Genomic DNA, 18847 nt, shown 5'->3' with positions numbered 1-18847 from the left:
TTTGGATCTATGAATGGATGGATGGTGCTTTTTTAGGTGTTTTTTTTCGCACTATTCACAAAGAATGAGTAGGCTACAGTAAAAACCTCTTTGCTGTACAATGCCAGTAGGGAATCCTTTCCAAAACCGAATAAAAACGCCTAAGAAGTTGTTTTTTTACCTTTACATAATGTACAAATAAACAGTGACGTGAATAGTATTTACTGACAAATATTGTAAATGTTGCTGCAAAAAGGAATAATGGGATGGGTTTGTTGTTTACTTCATGGCTTATCTTAATTCAATCAGAACAGCTTTCACCATAAAAAGGAATTGAACTGATGACATGTTTCAAAAATCTAAAGAAAATGACATATTTCATACCTTTTCTGAGAAACATGGTTAAATACAATGCATTTACTGCACTTTCCCTCCCAAACCCCTTCCACACCGAAGTGTGTTTGAACATATTGGAATATTATAAAAGTTGGTTCAAAGGAGGTCTAATAGGGAGTAGACCCATCTGACCCAAAACAGATGTAGGACAATCCTGTATTACATTGCTCAAGCACAGCTGAAATACCAAAATAAAACATGGCATGTTTTTGGTGATACCTTTCTCCATATTGTGTTTCCATAAAGTCAGAAGAAAAAGCAAAAATAGAAACCTGAGCACGGCACCATGAGCACCCCAGGAAAGAATGACTAAATGCAGTAACAACAGAGAAGGATAATATTGCTGAATATTCATACGGATTAGTAAATCTCATTTCTAGTCTGAAATGTTTCCGTATGTTCGGCATCAGATTTTTTCAATATTTTTTTCATGGGAAACAGAATACGTCTAATACCACTAACAGATTGCTGTAGAGGTTGCTGGCAATTGATGCAAGCAGTACCAACAACATCTAATCCATATCCCGCATAAATCAAAAACTAACCTTGAACGTTGCTCAAGCCAAACTCTCCATCTCTATTAAATGTGTGGATTTTAATTAACATTGCCGGTCGAGTATCAGTTACCGTGGCCATATGCTCATCTCCCTCAGCTTCACAACAGCTGAATCAGTGTCCGTCTCTTTTAACCAGAAAACACAATATGACAGCTTTTGGCAGGGCTTGTTTTCTCATCCTATGCCACTGTTGGAGCCAAAGCTTCCTTTACTTTTTGATGAATTGAAGCAGAGTGGCAGCAGGTGGCAGTGTTGCTCTTCTACAGTTCTCACGCAGCTTTCTTGGCCTCTGCTAAGGCCCAACATTGATTAATTGGTTTATGGAATGTTGTGTAGACCTTGGTGTATTGGCTCTCGTCCGTTTTGGCTCTCCAAATTTGGTCGCAGACAAATTAACAGATAAATGGATCGCCATAGAGTATTCCAATGTGTGTAGTGCAATCAATATCTATTGTCCGGTAATGGCTTCAGAAATAGACAAGAATATTCTCCTTAATTCCAATCCTGACCCCTCAAAACTAAACACCCTATTTAAACACCCTAAGAAATTGATAATTTTAAGAAAGACTGTTTTTCCTTTGACTTGAATATGTAGAATAATGCGTCACTATTCAACAGTTCAGACAAATCAAGGCTTATTCTCTGCTTATAATATTGCATGAATAAAACAAATATATATATATTCACTTGAGGTGATGGAAAACCTTTCAAGCTTTGCTAAATTGCCATTGGTTGTTAAGCATATTGTTCATTTCAATGAGAATTAATTTCTTTTCATTTAATTTTTGTAAGGTCAACTAACTTTGAATAGCTTAGTGAGAGTCCACCATTATCATTAAATGTGCACTGATTGGACCTGGCCTCGACTGAGCAGTTTATAAGCTTGAAATAGAAACAGGAAATTGTGGGTGCAAACCCCCTGGGAAAATGATAAGAAGAATCCTCTCTTTTTAATGAATCAATTGTGTTTCCTGCAAAAAAAATTAATTACATACCTAAATATCGCTTATTGAAAAAGACAAAGAATTTAAACACTCAGCAATCAGTCGTGATAGAAAGGCACTTAATTTGTCATATAAATGAAATAGTGAATGAAACATCATTAATTAGCAAGAACAATAAGAGCAGTTGTTTGAAGAATACGGTGAAGGGCAAAGGCATGCACTCTTGATCAAAGCTCTTGAGTTAAATGAAAGTTTCGGATCAAACGAAACACTTAAATTAACAGCTCCTTTTAATAATGGATATAGAGTATGATTATATGCACATGCAGATATGCAGGAAGAAAACAGAAATGTATGCAGTAGTACAGTGGATAACTAATGGTGTTTGAATCATGTTAAGACATACATCATGTCTTTATCATATCATTAGGAGTCCTGATCTATACCAAAGTCTGATTCATAAATGTGTTTCTTTCCCTCCCTGTCAGAATTTGGAGTTATGAAGATGTTAGGATTCTGCCAGTCACATGGACTGCTGAGTGTATCCTTCCTTCTCTAAGGAGAAGAAAACATATTATGACAGAGGGCTGTGTTTTCCTTCCTCCCCGACAACGTGTCATGCATTTTATATACGAAACCCTCCTCAGGTGAAACAGCAGGACTGGAGATTCTACAAATCTGGTTCTCCGGCTGAATCGTTAAATAATTGCTGAAGCACCGTTTGTATTAGCGAGGCAGAGTGCCCTCTTAAACCAGGGCTCTGACTCTTAGAAAGCCTCTTTAAGAGAGTCACGCCATGAAGGTCATCACTAATTCAACACTCTGCACCCTGACCAAGCAACACAAATATCCCCCAGAAAGAAAGGAGAGCTTCTGTTTAACATATTTAATTCCAACCGTGTGTGCGGATCTGATCATACCCATTCTCTTTGAAACCGTAGAAAATGGTAATTAATTTTTCATGGTGTGAATAAGAATCCTAATTTGGAAATGTGAGATCAAAAGAAACCATTTCAATAGCTGGCTAGTGGAAGTAATCCTTAGTGGCCAAGGACAAGAGGCTGTGGTGTTCAAGATATCCCCCGTGGCGGCTTCACAGCAAAATGTAAAGAGCGATTTACTAGTTTTCGCTGAATCACATTAATAAACCATGTACCTATTAAACCATAACAACATTCATAGGAGTAATGAGTCATGCTTGTTCTTTCAGTTAGTTATTTTTTTAAAACACCTGCCTTTTAAAAAAAAAATAACTTCAACAATGCTGCATTTCTAAATTGGTCAATTGGCTCTAGGTAAAAGGCTGTAGTACATGTTAGACAAGTGGCAAAATGAGCAGTGCACACATTCAGTACATCGCAATAGGAGATATTGCATTAGGTCGGGATCAGTTCTGCTGGATAGGAAGGTCGCCGAGGTTGTGAATCACGGAGGAATCCTAATCAGGCCTTGTTGCAACTCTAATTAATTACAGCCCAGAGGGCACAAGATCATACAGAGTCCTACAAGATAGCAGCACACATGCTAGCAAATTCAGAAACACACACTCAGAACAACTATATCCTTGGATTCTTATACACAAATCAGTCTGTGATGCTGAATTCTCTCCAAGAGTTAGTTGATGGAGTGTAGCTTGACCTTAGCACTTTCCTCAGCTTGCTGCCCCAGTTAGAAATGTGCTGTGTTTCCAGATAATGACTTTTGACAATCTTCAGAGCACTTGCCTGGACTTGTTGCATCCAGCTGTTTTATGTGTGGGCAGCAGCAAGACAGCGAAAGTTTACACTTGAGAAACCATGAGAGTCACAGTTACTGGAAAGACAGGAATCAATTCAGAAATCAATACTAGTATCTTTCAGAGCGGTTTTCATTGTGCAAAAAAAAGTGAGAACAGAGAGAACATTTTCTTATTAATGTTGAAAAATATTAATACTGTTGATATATTTATTTGTGCTGTAGTTTCAGCCATGAATAAGCACAAAATGATATCAACAATAAATAGGGTTCTAAACAACAAAACGGATCCCGAAATGGACTGCTCTTTAAATGGCAGCTGAATTTTGGCAGTGTTTGTCCGCTTTCTCAGAGTTTTTTGAGGAGATCAATGCCAAACTCATGTCTGAAAAATAAATATAAGCCCAGCAGACTGTTCAATTGCAGTAGTTTAGCAAAGAACAGGGTCTAAAATGTAATATAATCTAATATGACATATTAAGAAAAACCTTTTGAAAGAGATGGGTTTCACCGTGTCAAATGTTGAAATCACTAACCTATAGCTCATTGCCTTTTATATAAATGGCCTTATAGTTCTTGAAGTCTACGCCATCAATTTCCTTCTGTCTTTAGACATTGATATCATGAGAGTGGCTAAACAGTTTATTTACCATTGAAACTACTTTTGAAATGCCCATCTACCTTAATTTGTTACGTTTTTTTTCTGTGAAGATAAACCCTATCATCTCTTACATTGTTAGACTTATAAAGAATACACCCTTGGAGGCATGACCCCCAAAATCGTCACATCTGCCTACCCAGACATCTGAAGTTAGCCAACACAATTTCTCTTTTATTCAATTTATACTAAAACAAAATTATAATGAAAATAGCTTACAGTTGTACATGACCTGGATTCTCTTTTCTAGGAACATTGAACTCATTCTCCATCGGCTGCTGCCAGTTTCATGGTGATGCTGATACTGTTTTTTCCAGATGGCGCCTATATGCAGGTTTTTTATAACATTGTTCACCATCCGCTAGGAATAGATGACTGACTTCTTTCCTATTGTTAGTAGACAATATCCCACTTAAACATCACAAATGCACAGGAAAGCAGGGCTTGCTAACAGTATAAAGCAGTAACAGTGGTTACTAGACTTTTAAAACCGGAGTTGGTGATTGCTGAAACATTTGAAAGACCATAGATTGTATGGAAGAACTAACACAGACAGCTTTTTATGTTGTTGACAAGTTTGAATGTTTTCAGAGGATCGGCAATGAAGTCTGGAAGCTTTGGCATTGGCAAGAAGACATTATATGTTAATGTTAACAAATGTTAATTGCACAAAAGGGGCGAACATAAATGTGTCCATGGTTCCATCACTGCCCAGGAATGCCAATGCCAAACAGAAAATAAAAAATGTTAGTGGGTGCTAGTATTTTTTTCTGTCCATTAAGAAAGGGGCTTAACACTTTGAGAAGGCCCTCATGCAGATTAAACAACCTAAATAGACCTTAAGCATGTTAACTAGTGAATTTAAGAGGTGCTTGTAGGCAGATTTTGTTAACTTCAGAAAGATCCAGGCAAGCTGTTTCCCCTCTTTACTGTCTTTATGCTTAGCTAATCGCCGCCTGGCTATTAGTTTAAATGTACTAGACACATATGAGAGTGGTATCGAACTTCTCATTTAAGTCTTGGTAAAAATGCAATATGCCTATTTCTTCCAAAGTGTTTGTATTTTTATATTACATGAAACAATAAAAACCTTCCCTTAAAGGTCCCCTATTATACTGTTTTTCATCAATATGTAGGTCTCAGATACAAATATGTTTCTGAAGTGTTTGGCTCCAAACACCAAACAGATCACTGCAGCATCCCATAATCCCCTCTGTTTCAGCCCTGTTTCCAAAGTGCTGATTCTCTGTCTGTTACTTTGGATGAAAATAAGGAGCCACTCCCCACGCCCCTCTGAGAGATATTTGTTCAAAAAGAACACAATGGTGCTCGAGGAGGAGATTCAGGTGATAAGGTGGGGGTGGGGGTGGGGGTTACCTTGGTTGGTGATTGGCTAATGGTTATGACATCATAAAGTGGCCAAAATCTGATCAGCTCATTTTCAGACAGGTTTTTATATAAATGGATCAGGACAAAAAGTGAGAGAATCTTTTTTCCTGAAACTTTCAGAATCTCTCTACACAGAGAGACATGTTGATGTAGAAGAGACATGACAAAGTGGATTTTGCATAATAGGTGACCTTTAAATAAACACACGGTGAAGCACATAGACTAGAATTAGATAGAGACTTAGCTCCACAATGTAAAATGAAGGCACATTGCATATTTATTGCTTTCAGGAAGCTTGTTGTCTGTCTTCATATTGGACACTGCACGTGTGTTTGTGGCAGCAGCATTAGAAAGGCCAGTGTGTGGGAGCTGTGATTAGCAGCAGAGAGGCCAGCCAGAGGCTTCCAGTGCAGCTCTGTTTGCAAACAGAGAAGAGCAAGGGCAGGCCAAAGCAGGATATCAGTGTGTGTGTGTGTGTGTGTGTGTGTGTGTGTGTGTGTGTGTGTGTGTGTGTGTGTGTGTATGTGTGTGTGTGTGTGTGTGTGTGTGTGTGTGTGTGTGTGTGTGTGTGTGTGTGTGTGTGTGTGTGTGTGTGTGTGTGTGTGTGTGTGTGTGTGTGTGTGTGTGTGTGTGTGTGTGTGTGTGTGTGTGTGTGTGTGTGTGTGTGTGTGTGTGTGTGTGTGTGTGTGAATGTGAATGCATAATGACATTATTTTGTAAATTAGACAGAAATGAGTAAGACTTTGCTGACTCATATTCTGGAAGTCACGCCCTGATCATAATTTGCTGTAAAAGTGTGATCTTTGACAGGCCTGAGATCAAAATATACTGATCCAAAAGAGATGATGGTGATACATCATTGACTAACAAAAAGGATGTCCACTGTGAATATGTTAACCTTGAGTTTAACATTTGTGCTAATGTGCTGAGTAGGATAGAAAACACTGACTTAACTTCAATAATGCCAAGTTCTCAAACTCATACTGATGCAGAGTACATATTTTCCTAATCGATTCGGGAGCAAATCCTCCACTGAAGGCAAACAGGACTTTAGTATTCATGGGGGCATGTTTGCCTCTCGCTATGTTAATAATGCTGTCTTCAGACAGGCTCAGGCTATAATGAGGATTTGCGAATTCAAATCACAGTCGGCTACATATGTCAATGCCATCAATATACCACAGCTCAAGCCTTACAGTTTCCTCTCTGTTTCTGACACGGGTCGACTCCTTGACCTTTCCCAGCCCAACAAGGAGGCGGTGAGGAAGTTATCACTGCTCCCATCAGATAATGACAAGATGGCGACAAGATGATGATTGGCCTCTAGCCCCGGCTTCATGGTTTACAGGAGAGCAAAGGGCAAAAAGGGATAACAAATAGAAAGAAAAATAGGTCTGAGCCTTACTATTACTAGTCTACAAGCAAGGGAATATCGTTCAGATAATTCAATAACCTGCACCTTTGGATAAAGGCTTAAACTAGGCCATTGTCCTTTTGGCTATACAAATGTTATACTTTAGGTTCATTCTCTGTTTGGCCTGATTCGTTTTCACAGTGCAAAAATTAAAGAAGATACAATTCAAACAAATTATTTGCTGAGGGGCTTTTATAACCGAGTAGGATGGGGAATGTCCTCGTAGAAGTCTTTCTTAATGTTCAGAAATTTGGCATTGGAAAATCCAAACTTGGTAATCAATAATTATGGGTGAAACACTTCTCCTTTTCTGAAAATAACTTCATACATTTCACTTTTTGTGGTATTTATTTAGCATATTCTTTATGTTCTCTTTTAATAAAATGTCAAGCAAACATTGGACTAGCACTCATGTTACCCTGTGTTAATTTTAACAAAAACACGCCCATACGTTTTTGCTAGGTACTTGGTTGGATTATGTTTTCCCTGCAATAACACCATACTATTCACCTTGAAAATGGCCAATGACCATCTTTCACAAGCGGTTTTGGACACGTTTTTTTGTTGCACACCAACTGTGTTAACAAATGCCCAAACAGTTGTCTCAGGGATTGAACAAAACCAGGGGTTAAACCAAACCTGATTTCGATTACACAAACACATTTTGGCTTGTGAACATGACCTTCATTTCTATTTCAGTTACACTGTATTGCTTGTTTTTATAATGCTTTGTTTTTGTGCGGTGAGACAGAATCCTTGCTCTAACTATGTTCAATAAATGTTTAATAGAATGGGTACATGAGAGTCAATCTACTTTAGCCTGCCCGGTCTCTGTGTACTGAACAGTAAGTGTTTATGTAAATTCCTGCTGGCTAGCAACTCTCCCTCTGGTCTGGTCTCAATGGATGCTATTTATTCACATGAAAAAGAGGGAGTTTAAAAAGCCATTGTTTAAACATCAAGTCGGATGCACACGCGTGAATTGTGATTTTGTTTCATGCTGCAGTGTTGGCATGTGATGTAGGAGAGCACCGGGCAGATTAACTACATTTCCTCTATTCATCAGTTTACAAAGGACTGTCAAGTTGCAGTGTTTATTTACTACATTATCCTAAGGTCTCTCTTTAAGCTTCCCTTGCTACTTCTCTCTATTGCACTTTAAATTCTAAATAGTTACTTTGAAGAATGAAGTTCGGGTCATTATAGCCAAAGTACTTGATTAATTAAGTAGTTAAAAGAGAAAACACAGAGCAATGGTTTGTTGCCCTTTGGTCAACACTTGTTTGCTGCTGTTTATTAAAAAGGATCCTTCGGGTAAGGAGACCTCTTAAATGGGGTTAGAGCTTGTTGAAAGCAGCATTTGCCGGTGAATAATTGGATTGTCGAGTTGAGAACGTGTGTGTTTAAATGTTGGGATCGAACAGTGCCTTGGGTGTGTTTACCTGAGTAGGCTCCATCTGCCCCCTCCTATCCTTCTTTTCTCCCTCCCACCGTCCATCGCTCCTCTCCTCCACTCTAATCAGTCTGATAAAGGATATCCTCTGCAGTCCCCCAGCCATAGCTCTGCAGCAACAGATTAGGCCGTCTGCATGTACCTATGCACACACACACATTGTCTGCTGCGGGGAGACGGTGAGCTGCTGGAAATGACCAGGCAGAGGCCGACAGAATTACAGACGGACAATAATACAAGGTCGGAAAAAGTGCAACTACCCAGATTTAGGATTTGTCCCCTTTTTTATAACCGATGAAATCACACACATTTATATACACACTAGAATTAACTAACTCTCAGGCTTGAAGTACTCTGCTAACAAGTAGGAGAGAGTGGCTCTGACAAATTGGTGTGTGCTGATGAATCGCTGTGTGCATACTTTGGCTAACAACACTTGGAGTAATGAGCAGGTTGCCCCTAAAGTAACCTCTGCACGCTGAGTTACAGAGACGGATGCCGCCTTACGTCTGCGGCCAAAAGCACATGCGTACACATATGTGTGGGTGTGGGAACGTGCTTTTGTAACTTTGCAGAGGAGCAAGGAGGATGAGAGGACTTTATAACTGAATGTGAATCCTCTCGGGGTCACAACAAATGTGCGGGACTATTTATGAGATGAGTCCAGCACCGGGCTATTTGTGTTCCTGTAAACACAGAGTACAGCAGAAGAGCTCGTTCAGTGGCGTTTGCTATTCTAGGGATGTTATACGGAGACTGTTTGCTCATCTACAAATGGTTTGCGAGATGCCAAGTCACCAACATTAGTAGATGGTGTCACTGATTTCAGCATGAAATTGCACCATTCAAGCTGTTTGCGGCACTAGAGCTTCTGATTTTGTAACCTCCTGGTGGCACTCGGAGGTCTCCAAACCCATTGTCACAGAAATACACATGCCAACACAGCTGCCTCTGTGACAAAGCTATCATGCTTTACTTGCAATGGCTTTTATAACTTCACAGAACAGGCCAGCGGAGAATACTTTACAGTGGCGTCTGTCTGGCTGTACGTTCATTACCAGCCAGCTCGCCGTTTTATGCCATTCTTTATCAAAACAATGAATGCAGGCATATTCAGTGTGAGGTATTTATATTGGACAATGCTTGTTCACTCAATTTACTCCGTGTTAGCTCCCAAGTGAATCCGCTTGTGCCCTCATTCAGACCTTCCTGTTGCTGGATGGAAGCTGTTACAAGCCCCGGTTCTCACAAGCAATCGGTTTAAATCACAAACCTTTATGACTCAGCTTTCTACCCTGACACACACACGACTGAGTAGGGTGACATGCATTATAATTGGAGAATTGCTGCGCCTGATTCACCTCTCAGTGAGGTGCTGCGTCTGTACGTGTCTTTAGATTTACAGTTGATGGAGTCATTAAAAGCCAGTCAGTGGTGCCTTCAATGCCTATTGTCTCATGTGAGCTGCTATAACAACTTGACACAAAGAATTGAACACTGATTCACGGTGTTGGCAGTGATGGTCGGGGCTCTCCTTGACACGCTGGTTTATTTAAGCAATAAAAATGCCCTGTTAAAAGTCAGAGGTTGTGAAATTAAGAAGTTACCTTGAAACAGAGAGCAGGCAGGTTATTTGAGCTAAGCAACATCGAGTAGTGCAACAAAGCTGAAAAGGAAACTTCTTTGTTGTCCTTGGAGGATACTGAACAAACCCCCCCCCACCCACCCACCCACCCACCCTCTCCACAAGCAATTGGACAGACAGCGGAGCTCCTTCTCCAACAGACTGCTCAAGCTCCGCTGTCACAAGGACAGATACAGGAAAACATTCCTGCTTACTGCCATAAATCTGTACAACAACTAGTGATGTTATGTTCGGGAACGATAGGATTATTTTGAACGGCTCTTTGGTACGAACGAAGGGAACCGAGTCGAACTTGGTGAGAGCCGTTCTTTTTATCGTTGGTTCACTGGCCGTTTCTCAATCGCGAGGATGCCTGCTTGGTAGTACGTGTCTTCCGAGTCACTTGCTTCAGAAGCGAAGCAAGAATCCTTCCTGGCATTCGGAAAACGAAGAGTGGAACAGGCTAGCAAGTGTGCAGGTGTGCGTCATATGAGAGGCCCCGCCTTACATTTTCCACCACAGATTTGGGGAAATTGGTCCGTGCGCAAAGCATTGTGGGGATTTTAAGACCGCGGAGTCTACACATGTGTAGCCTCGAAATTACCCCCAAACCAAGGATGCGGCCTCGGTGGAATTCCAAGTATGCTGGAGATTGGAACAGTCCTTCGGCGGCACTCGATGACGTAGCATCCTTGAAATATTGTCTTGGAAGCCAGTTTCCTCGCGATTGAGAAACGGCCACTGCCTGCCATAAATCCACTCGCCTTTACGGGAACTTGCTTTCCTGAATGCAAAAAAATTGCCGTAGACGATGGCATAACGCATGCTGCTTGAGTAGTAGTTTGGCTGGCTGAGAGATGTAGCAAGTTATACATTATTCTGTGAGTAAAAGTAGATTTCTGGCAATACAGTCAATCATTATCCTGGTGATTATTTTGCAGATAAACCTAGTAACCCCGCCCCCTTAAAAAAAAAACTGCTCCTTTGAACGACTCTCGGAAAGGAACGGAGCCATACAATCCGGCTCCCTTCAACTAAACTCTGGCTGGCAGAGAACTCATATAGCTACTCTTTGGTTAACTGGTAAACTTTAAAGGAGACCTATTATGCAAAATGAACTTTTTGATGTGTTTTATACATAACTATGTTTCCCCGGTGTGTCAGAGAACTCACGCAGTGTCAGAAAATGAAACCGTCTCTCTTTTCCTCCATACATAAATCTCTAAAAACGGGGGAACAACGTAGCTGATCCAGATTTGCGTCCGATGTGGCGTAATATCAGCAATGTGGACCCACGGCACTATCAGAAACGTTGCTATCAGAATCAATGCCCGACATATTTTGGAAGTAATATGGTATTTTCTTTACATTAGCAAGCCTCGCTAACACTCAGAGCTAACCTGTACTGGAGAGAGCACATGTGTAAAAGAGAAGGAACCAAAGAAAGGAACTCATCTTGAAGTAAACCTGCAAGAGAAAAAACATTTGAGCTCCATACTGTTTCAGAAATAATCCTTGAAGTGGTGCGGAACATGATATGGCGTTTCATCACTGCAGTATCTGCCGGTAGAATCTCCCGCATGAGCAGGCATAATCTCGGCCCCCTCTTTTTTTTCAAATATATATTTTTAAAGCTTTATACCCCGAATCAGGACTTTAGAAATAGGGCTGAAATAGAGGGATATGAGACATGGCTAGAATGGATGAACTGTTTGGTATTTTGAGCAAAACACTTCATAGACATGTTTTTTATATATTTGTATATATCTGCGACCGATGCTGAAACCTAAATATAGCATGATAGGTGACCTTTAACTTTACAAGGTACATTGTAAATGCATATTTAATTTAATATTCCATTCCTTACACACGTAATGTAAATATTATCCTGCTTTATATTGTGTTAACTGAGAATTGGTCCTTCTTTATTAGTCAGATAGTTTATAGATTTTTTATCTTCACGGTCAACTTGTTTATTTTCTACTCTCTAATGCCGGTTTATTTCTATTTTGAGATTTTTACTTTTAGAATAGTTTATTTCTACTCTTTTCATTTCTAATGTGCAATGCCTTGTTTTTTTATGCTGCTACAACAACTAAATGTCCCACTTTGGGATCGATAAAGTACATCTTATCTTAGAATGGAAATGTACAAAAACATGTCGAGAAAGGTTACACCTTTTGAAGATCACAGGTTCACTTTTTTCCTGCGATCATGCCTGCTTTTACACGTAGCCTACATGCAGATTCTCTTTATTAAGGTCCTGAACTTCATCAAGACACACAGCATGGTGGCATTATCTGCACCCAAGGAGCCACGCTGGGGCCCAGTGGCTGATGGGATTAGGGAACAAAGCAAATCCTGGGATTAGTTGGGTAAGGCGACCATTTTGTTTACCTTTGTGTCCATTCTTTTATTCCATTTCCTCTATGTTGTGTTGTGACTCCCTGTCGGGGGGCAGGCAGAGAGTGATATCTTGTTTGGCTCCTGACAGCACCACTTGGAGAGGAAAATGAAAAGAGATGGTGATAACACGCAGACACACGCATTCACACACACCTCCTGCAGGCCTGTCCACCCCATGCTGTTCATAGGGCAATTCAGGCCTGGCAATTTAGGGCCGAGTTAAAGTGGAGGGAAAAGCCTCAAATAGTGAGGCTAGGGGGAAGAGAGGGGGAGTAGAGGGTAAAAAGGAGACCTGGGGAGTGATCGGTGGAATGGTGAGGGACAGATGTAATTTTCAGACAGCGGCAGGGAAGTGATGTAATTTTCTGGATGCAATTTGTGTGTGCTTGTGTTTGTGTGCATGTCTGTGAGGTGCGTAATGTGGAGCAATGCAGATGCTAAAGTAGCACTTGGATGGAGGAGTCATCAACAGAAAAACAAAACATCCCCTCTTGGCACTCAGACTTGTTGGGAGGCAAACATTAAATGCAGGTTTTTCATGATATAATGGCCACCTTCAAAATAAAAAGGAAGGTTTTATTCTGTCTGTAGGCTTAACTAGTTTGATCACAAACACATTTGTCTGCAGACGATATTAAATGAGCTTCCACTGAAAGATTGATGATTGTCAAGTAACTATATTTTCCTGTTTTTCTTCTTGCTTTTCATTTTAATAACCCGTGATAAAACCACATGAACAGAAACTCTAATCTGCCACAAATTAGGTTTACATTTTGGGAAGGACACAATTGATATCGCAATCAATGTGAATTGTGTCTTTTATTTGGCTTTCTCTGTTGGACTTGCCAAACTAATGTTGTGCCGGGACAACATCCTTTGATGCATTATGCTCCTGGCTGTCTAGACAATTAGTCTGACAGATGAATTAAAGAATACGAGGCCATTTTCTGCAGGAGATGAATCCCTCCTGCCTAAGCACATATCCATTTATGGGGGGGACTTATTTTCATATCATAGGAAGGAGAAACATTAACATTTTAGCGTTTGGTAATTGATAGTTTAATGGCAGCACTTTCAAAGTGAATCAAGGACATCTTTGTTTTTTTATTTCAACTTTGAAAGCAAACTTTGAAGGCAATAACACTGGTCAAAAAATAATTTTAAAGGATAGGGCCAGCTATATTTTTTATTATATCCCATTAAAAAAAGCAAGATAGATTTATTTTATAACAAGTAAAGCCTGTACAATTCAGTGAGATGTTTACTAAAGGCAACTTTTATATTACCCCTCCTAATTTAAATTGATGTTTTTTAATTACAACAACTCCCGCTGTTGTGGAAAAAAGTAATACAGAAACTGCAAGTTTAGTCTAAAGGAGGAGGTTCATTCTATGGCTTTGTTTGCCGACAGGATTTCTGAAAAACTCCCTGCCTGATTTTCATGAATCTATTTCATTAACCAAGGAAGATCGCATGCCATTTTAGAGCGGATTTGAATTATGGATTGGATATACAAACTGTCTTTCACTGTTGTGCTATGTTTGGTGCCGGAATAATCTGTAATAAGAGTTTCCAACTGTCAAAATCGGTGCGAACGCCCAGTTATTTCGGAACAACCACTCTGCGTTGTTTAAAAGCTCTGAGCAACAAAATACAACATCTCTTCTTAGTAGCGTGAATGTTGTTCCCATCTTACGAATTAAAGTTCATGAACACACCGAAGTCGCAAGAACGACTTCCCAACTCTGGAAATGTGAACATGCGAGGAGCTTCTGAATGCACCATCGTCGGCCTTGGTGGTAGTCTGCCTTCTACGAGAGTGATTTTAGTTGTTCCAAAAACTAATCATTGAATTTCTTTTTAGATGTATAACAATCATAAAACCTCCAAGTATTTACGACTCCCAAGAATGTATCCATTGAATTGCTCAATTCAGTCAGATATAAACCTCTATCACCGCTGAAGTCTGATTTCTCCATAGTCCACTAAATTCACTCTCCAACCTTTAATTAAAATCAGGATTTAAGGCAGGTGTTTTATTCCTAACTCTGTGACTGATGTTGTCCAATTTATCCATAAACATGGAAGGACGGTCCCCTGCTGTTAAACTGTCCTCTTACTTTATCTGTCTCTCATTATGCAGACAGCAGGTCAGCCAGGAGGTCATAGAGTGTCTGAAGCGAAAGACAGATTCTGCTTGTTACACACCCTTCTCTCAGTGCATTAAACAGACTTGATAATGCTTTATTTGGCTGTTCATCATAGGAATGAGTAGTTGATTTAATAAATCCTGTTGCCAGAGATTATAGTGAAAGTCAGATGCATCACAAAACCCCTCGTAATCTGCTCGGATAATTCGGTGCTTTAAAATAAGACCCTATAACCAATAAGCGATATATGCAATTTTTAAAGGTGTAAACACACAAGTCATGACCTTGTGAAATCACAAAATCTTTGCAGCCGAGCACATTTTATTTGAGCGCTCACCTGAAGATAAAACAGCGTTTATTGGCTCCTCCTGTGACCTCCACGTCCTTGTGAATCTCAGCGGGACTGTAAGTGTCTTGATGGAAGGTTACCTCCTAATATAAAACACTCTGCCTCTGCAACAACAACTTTATAGAACACCTGTGGGAGCGGGATTTTATGAGCTCATCGGCTGCATGATTTTACATTTTCCAGTTGGCAAAGTGACATATGCTGCAGGAAGCAAACACTGAGTCCTCGAGACACCCGAGCTGCATGCAGATGGCTTGAGTCATGTGGTCCATACCAAAATGCTGTGACCTTTGCCGTCCTGTTTATTACAAGGAATATACATTAAAAAGTCATCTTAAACCATGGGGCTGATCCTTATGAAGGATATTTTAGGATCCTGTATCCACCCCCAATTGTGATATTACATTTTTCCATAATAAACAACACTAATAAAGTCAAAACGATGAGTCAACAACAATAGTCTAAAGTGTTAACACTCAATTAACACTATTTTTGAGAGGCCTCCAATAACCGCTCCCATTTGCATGCATTTTGCATAGCCAAGCAGGCAGAAGCCAACACAGAAATGCAAAAGTTATATATCTCTTGCGGCAGAGCACTCTGATTCTTTTGGGGGCAGTTGAAATTTTGCAGAAGCCCAATTTTTATTTTCCTGGCTGCATTTACATGCTGTCCTCCTGTCTGCCCCTTTGAGTTATATCAGGGGGCTTTATCACCTGAAATAAAGCAGGGATAAATGTTGCTGAGAAAGTGTAAAACACAAGCCCCTTCACAGTATAATGTGTATTTTGTGTGTGTGTGTGTGCCAGTGGGCATGTGTGCGTGTTTGTGTGTCTGTGTTGTTTAATGCTCTAAATCTTGAGCCTGTGTGTGTGGGGGTAAACTATGAGCATTCTGCAAACTCGGCTTCTTGCAGCGTTCTCGTGGTTCTGCTGAGGATGCGCTTTCGGCACGGGGCTGCAGGAGGTCACTGTTCACACACACACACACACACACACACACACACACACACACACACACACACACACACACACACACACACACACACACACACACACACACACACACACACACACACACGCACACACACACACACATGCCCACATTTGTATTTTTCCTGACATTTGACACAGAAATGGATCCAGCTGTCTGTAAAAGAAGACATTCCCCTGGTGACATTTATCTGGGGTTATCAGAAATCATTAGTTAAGGTCAGGTTTATACCTTCTGAATAAGAAGGGGACTTGACATACAGTATATTCCTTTCCATGGATTGTAGAGAAAGTGTGATCGCACTGAGCTACATATGATAAATAGATCTGTCGCATTTTAATGAACACTGTGTCTCTAGAAATATAGCTCTTATCCACCAACAGACCGTGCTTATGCAGTTTGAAACTTTAAAACAGTTTCTGACTGTAATACCTCTATTAGGGACCTATATTCTGTTTGCCTGGCTGCACACATGGTGCCTCTGTTTTGTTGTTTGTACCTAAACAGCCTTCAAAAACTTAAACTCTTTAATTTAGGGATGTTTTTATGAACTTTTGAATTCCTCCTGAGAGGCTGACTCCACTCCCTCGGAAAACCCAGCTCTAGAGAATAACAGGGGGAAATCAAAGTGCTTTGCTCTGAAATATATGGTAAATAAACACACAATTGTGTATGGGTTGTGTGTGTGTGTGTCTCTATATGTCTGCAGCTGAAAAATAATGAGTATCAGTAGAGGGATTTAGAGGAGGCTGATGCACAGAGGCCTTTCTGAATAATTATTTTTCTGACTAACTCACTATTCCTGATAGAAAACACATCAAATCATATGCCCCCCTTTTTCATTCTAAATACACAAGCTTGATTTCTCAAAATATATCTATATACAGAAGAGCTTCCACTAGCTTGGTTTCAGTGCAGCTGTGGTGCATAGTAATAAGGAAGTGCTTGCAGAAAAGAAACCCAAGCCTTAACATCTTACAGATGCAAATGCCATCATCAGAAGGGAATCTTATTGGCGCACTCAGTTCACAGGAATGGACAGAAATATTCTGATCATGTAGCACTGGCGTAAGTTATTTCTTTCTCTCTCCCCCCCTTTAGCCAATGATCCAACTGACTAGACTGGAGTGTCCGTGCAGTGGTTAACCGAAAACTGCATAGGATCACTAGCCATTTACTGACACACTATAACGCACACTGCACAATTCAATTGAATCGTAACTGCAGGGTTATTGATGAGGGAAAATTATAGACTACTATTATTCAAAGCCTTGCCGGAAACATATTTTCATGACTGTGCTCACTGACCACATATAAGCAATGTCCGCAATTACACAAAGCTACAAATGCATGCAGCAGGAAAAAAAGGGTTATTAAAGAGGACATATCATTCTCATGTTCAGGTTCATATTTGTATTTTGTGCCTCTACTGTTACATGTTTACATGCTTTATTGTTCAAAAAGGCCTTTATTTTTCTCATACTGCCATACTTTCCCCCCTCTTTCTGAACCGATAGACCAGTCTGCTCTGATTGGTTAGGTCTTTTGTGATTGGTCAACCGCTTAGAGACGTCCCGCCCCTTAGCCTACGTACAATGTATGGGCCCCCCAAAACCATAATATGGCCCCTTTAAGAAATACACACATTTTAATTATGTACACACAATTCTCCTTATTCTTATTTGTGGAAAACATACTTTTTTCCATCACTAGTAAAAACAACAAACTGATAATTTTGCCAAGCTGTTCAGGGCTGAGTAGTTGCCAGGATACGTGAGACAAGATTGGACTAGAAATGACTGGATTCCCTTGTCTTGTCGCTGGAAGTCAACTTGTATTGTTTTTGCGAAGGAGGAATGAATGCAGGAAGGTAGGAACTGTCCGTGAGCTTTAGGCTCTGAAGAGTGTTCTTCCTCTGCGCTCAGCACTTCCTGAGGCCAGTGGAAACAAACTCTGTTTGGTCAGACACAAAAGAGATTTCCTTTCTGTCAGCACAATTCTCTGTTTTGTTGGGTCAGAAATAGCCTTTTTAAGGATACACAGAATCACACCAACACAGAGACAGTGGAATTCTATATCTGTCATGCGACCATATAGCTTACATTCAGGCTCATGTCATTGTTTGTGTACACAGTGATGTGAAAATGTGTTCCAGAAAATGAAACTGCATTTTCAATAAAGAAACAACAAGCAGTAAGATTCAGGGAGTCCTGCTCTTTGGGCAGGAAAGAAACAGTAGTGAGGTCTCAGTAGGGCTGCTCGATTATGGCAAAAATCATAATCTCGATTGTTTGGGTCAATAATTGATATCACGATTATTAAAAAAGATTATCCATTTACTTTGAAAACATTAATTTATTGGAGAGAAAAAATGTGAACAGTATGTTTTCCCCGAACTTTAAGTATAATTCAACTGAAGAACCAAAAAAAAGAAAATGTATTTGAAAAAAATAAATAAAAAGTAATAATAAAAAAATAATCGTTTTATTTCGATTATGTTGCTTTCGTAATTGTTGCAAGCCATAATCGTAATTGCGATTAAAATACGAGTAATTGATCCGCCCTAGGTCTCAGGGAGCTGATGGAAAGGATCATTGAGGAATCTTTGCGGTATTCTCTTTGTTCTGCCTGGGGTCTCCCTGTGACATGTTGAATAAAATACTTCAAAACAGTATTTTCAAATGACTTGATAATTATACGGTTAGAGTCCTTATTAAGGTTACAAATGCTAAATATAAAAATTAACCTTCACATTGACTCAAACAATTAATGCTATAATATAACCTCAATATAAAGTGAAT

This window comes from Notothenia rossii, assembly GCF_949606895.1.
Source record: "Notothenia rossii genome assembly, chromosome: 3".
Classification (NCBI taxonomy): domain Eukaryota; kingdom Metazoa; phylum Chordata; class Actinopteri; order Perciformes; family Nototheniidae; genus Notothenia; species Notothenia rossii.
The sequence above is the reverse complement of the archived record's forward strand: the minus strand, read 5'-3'. Positions refer to the sequence as shown.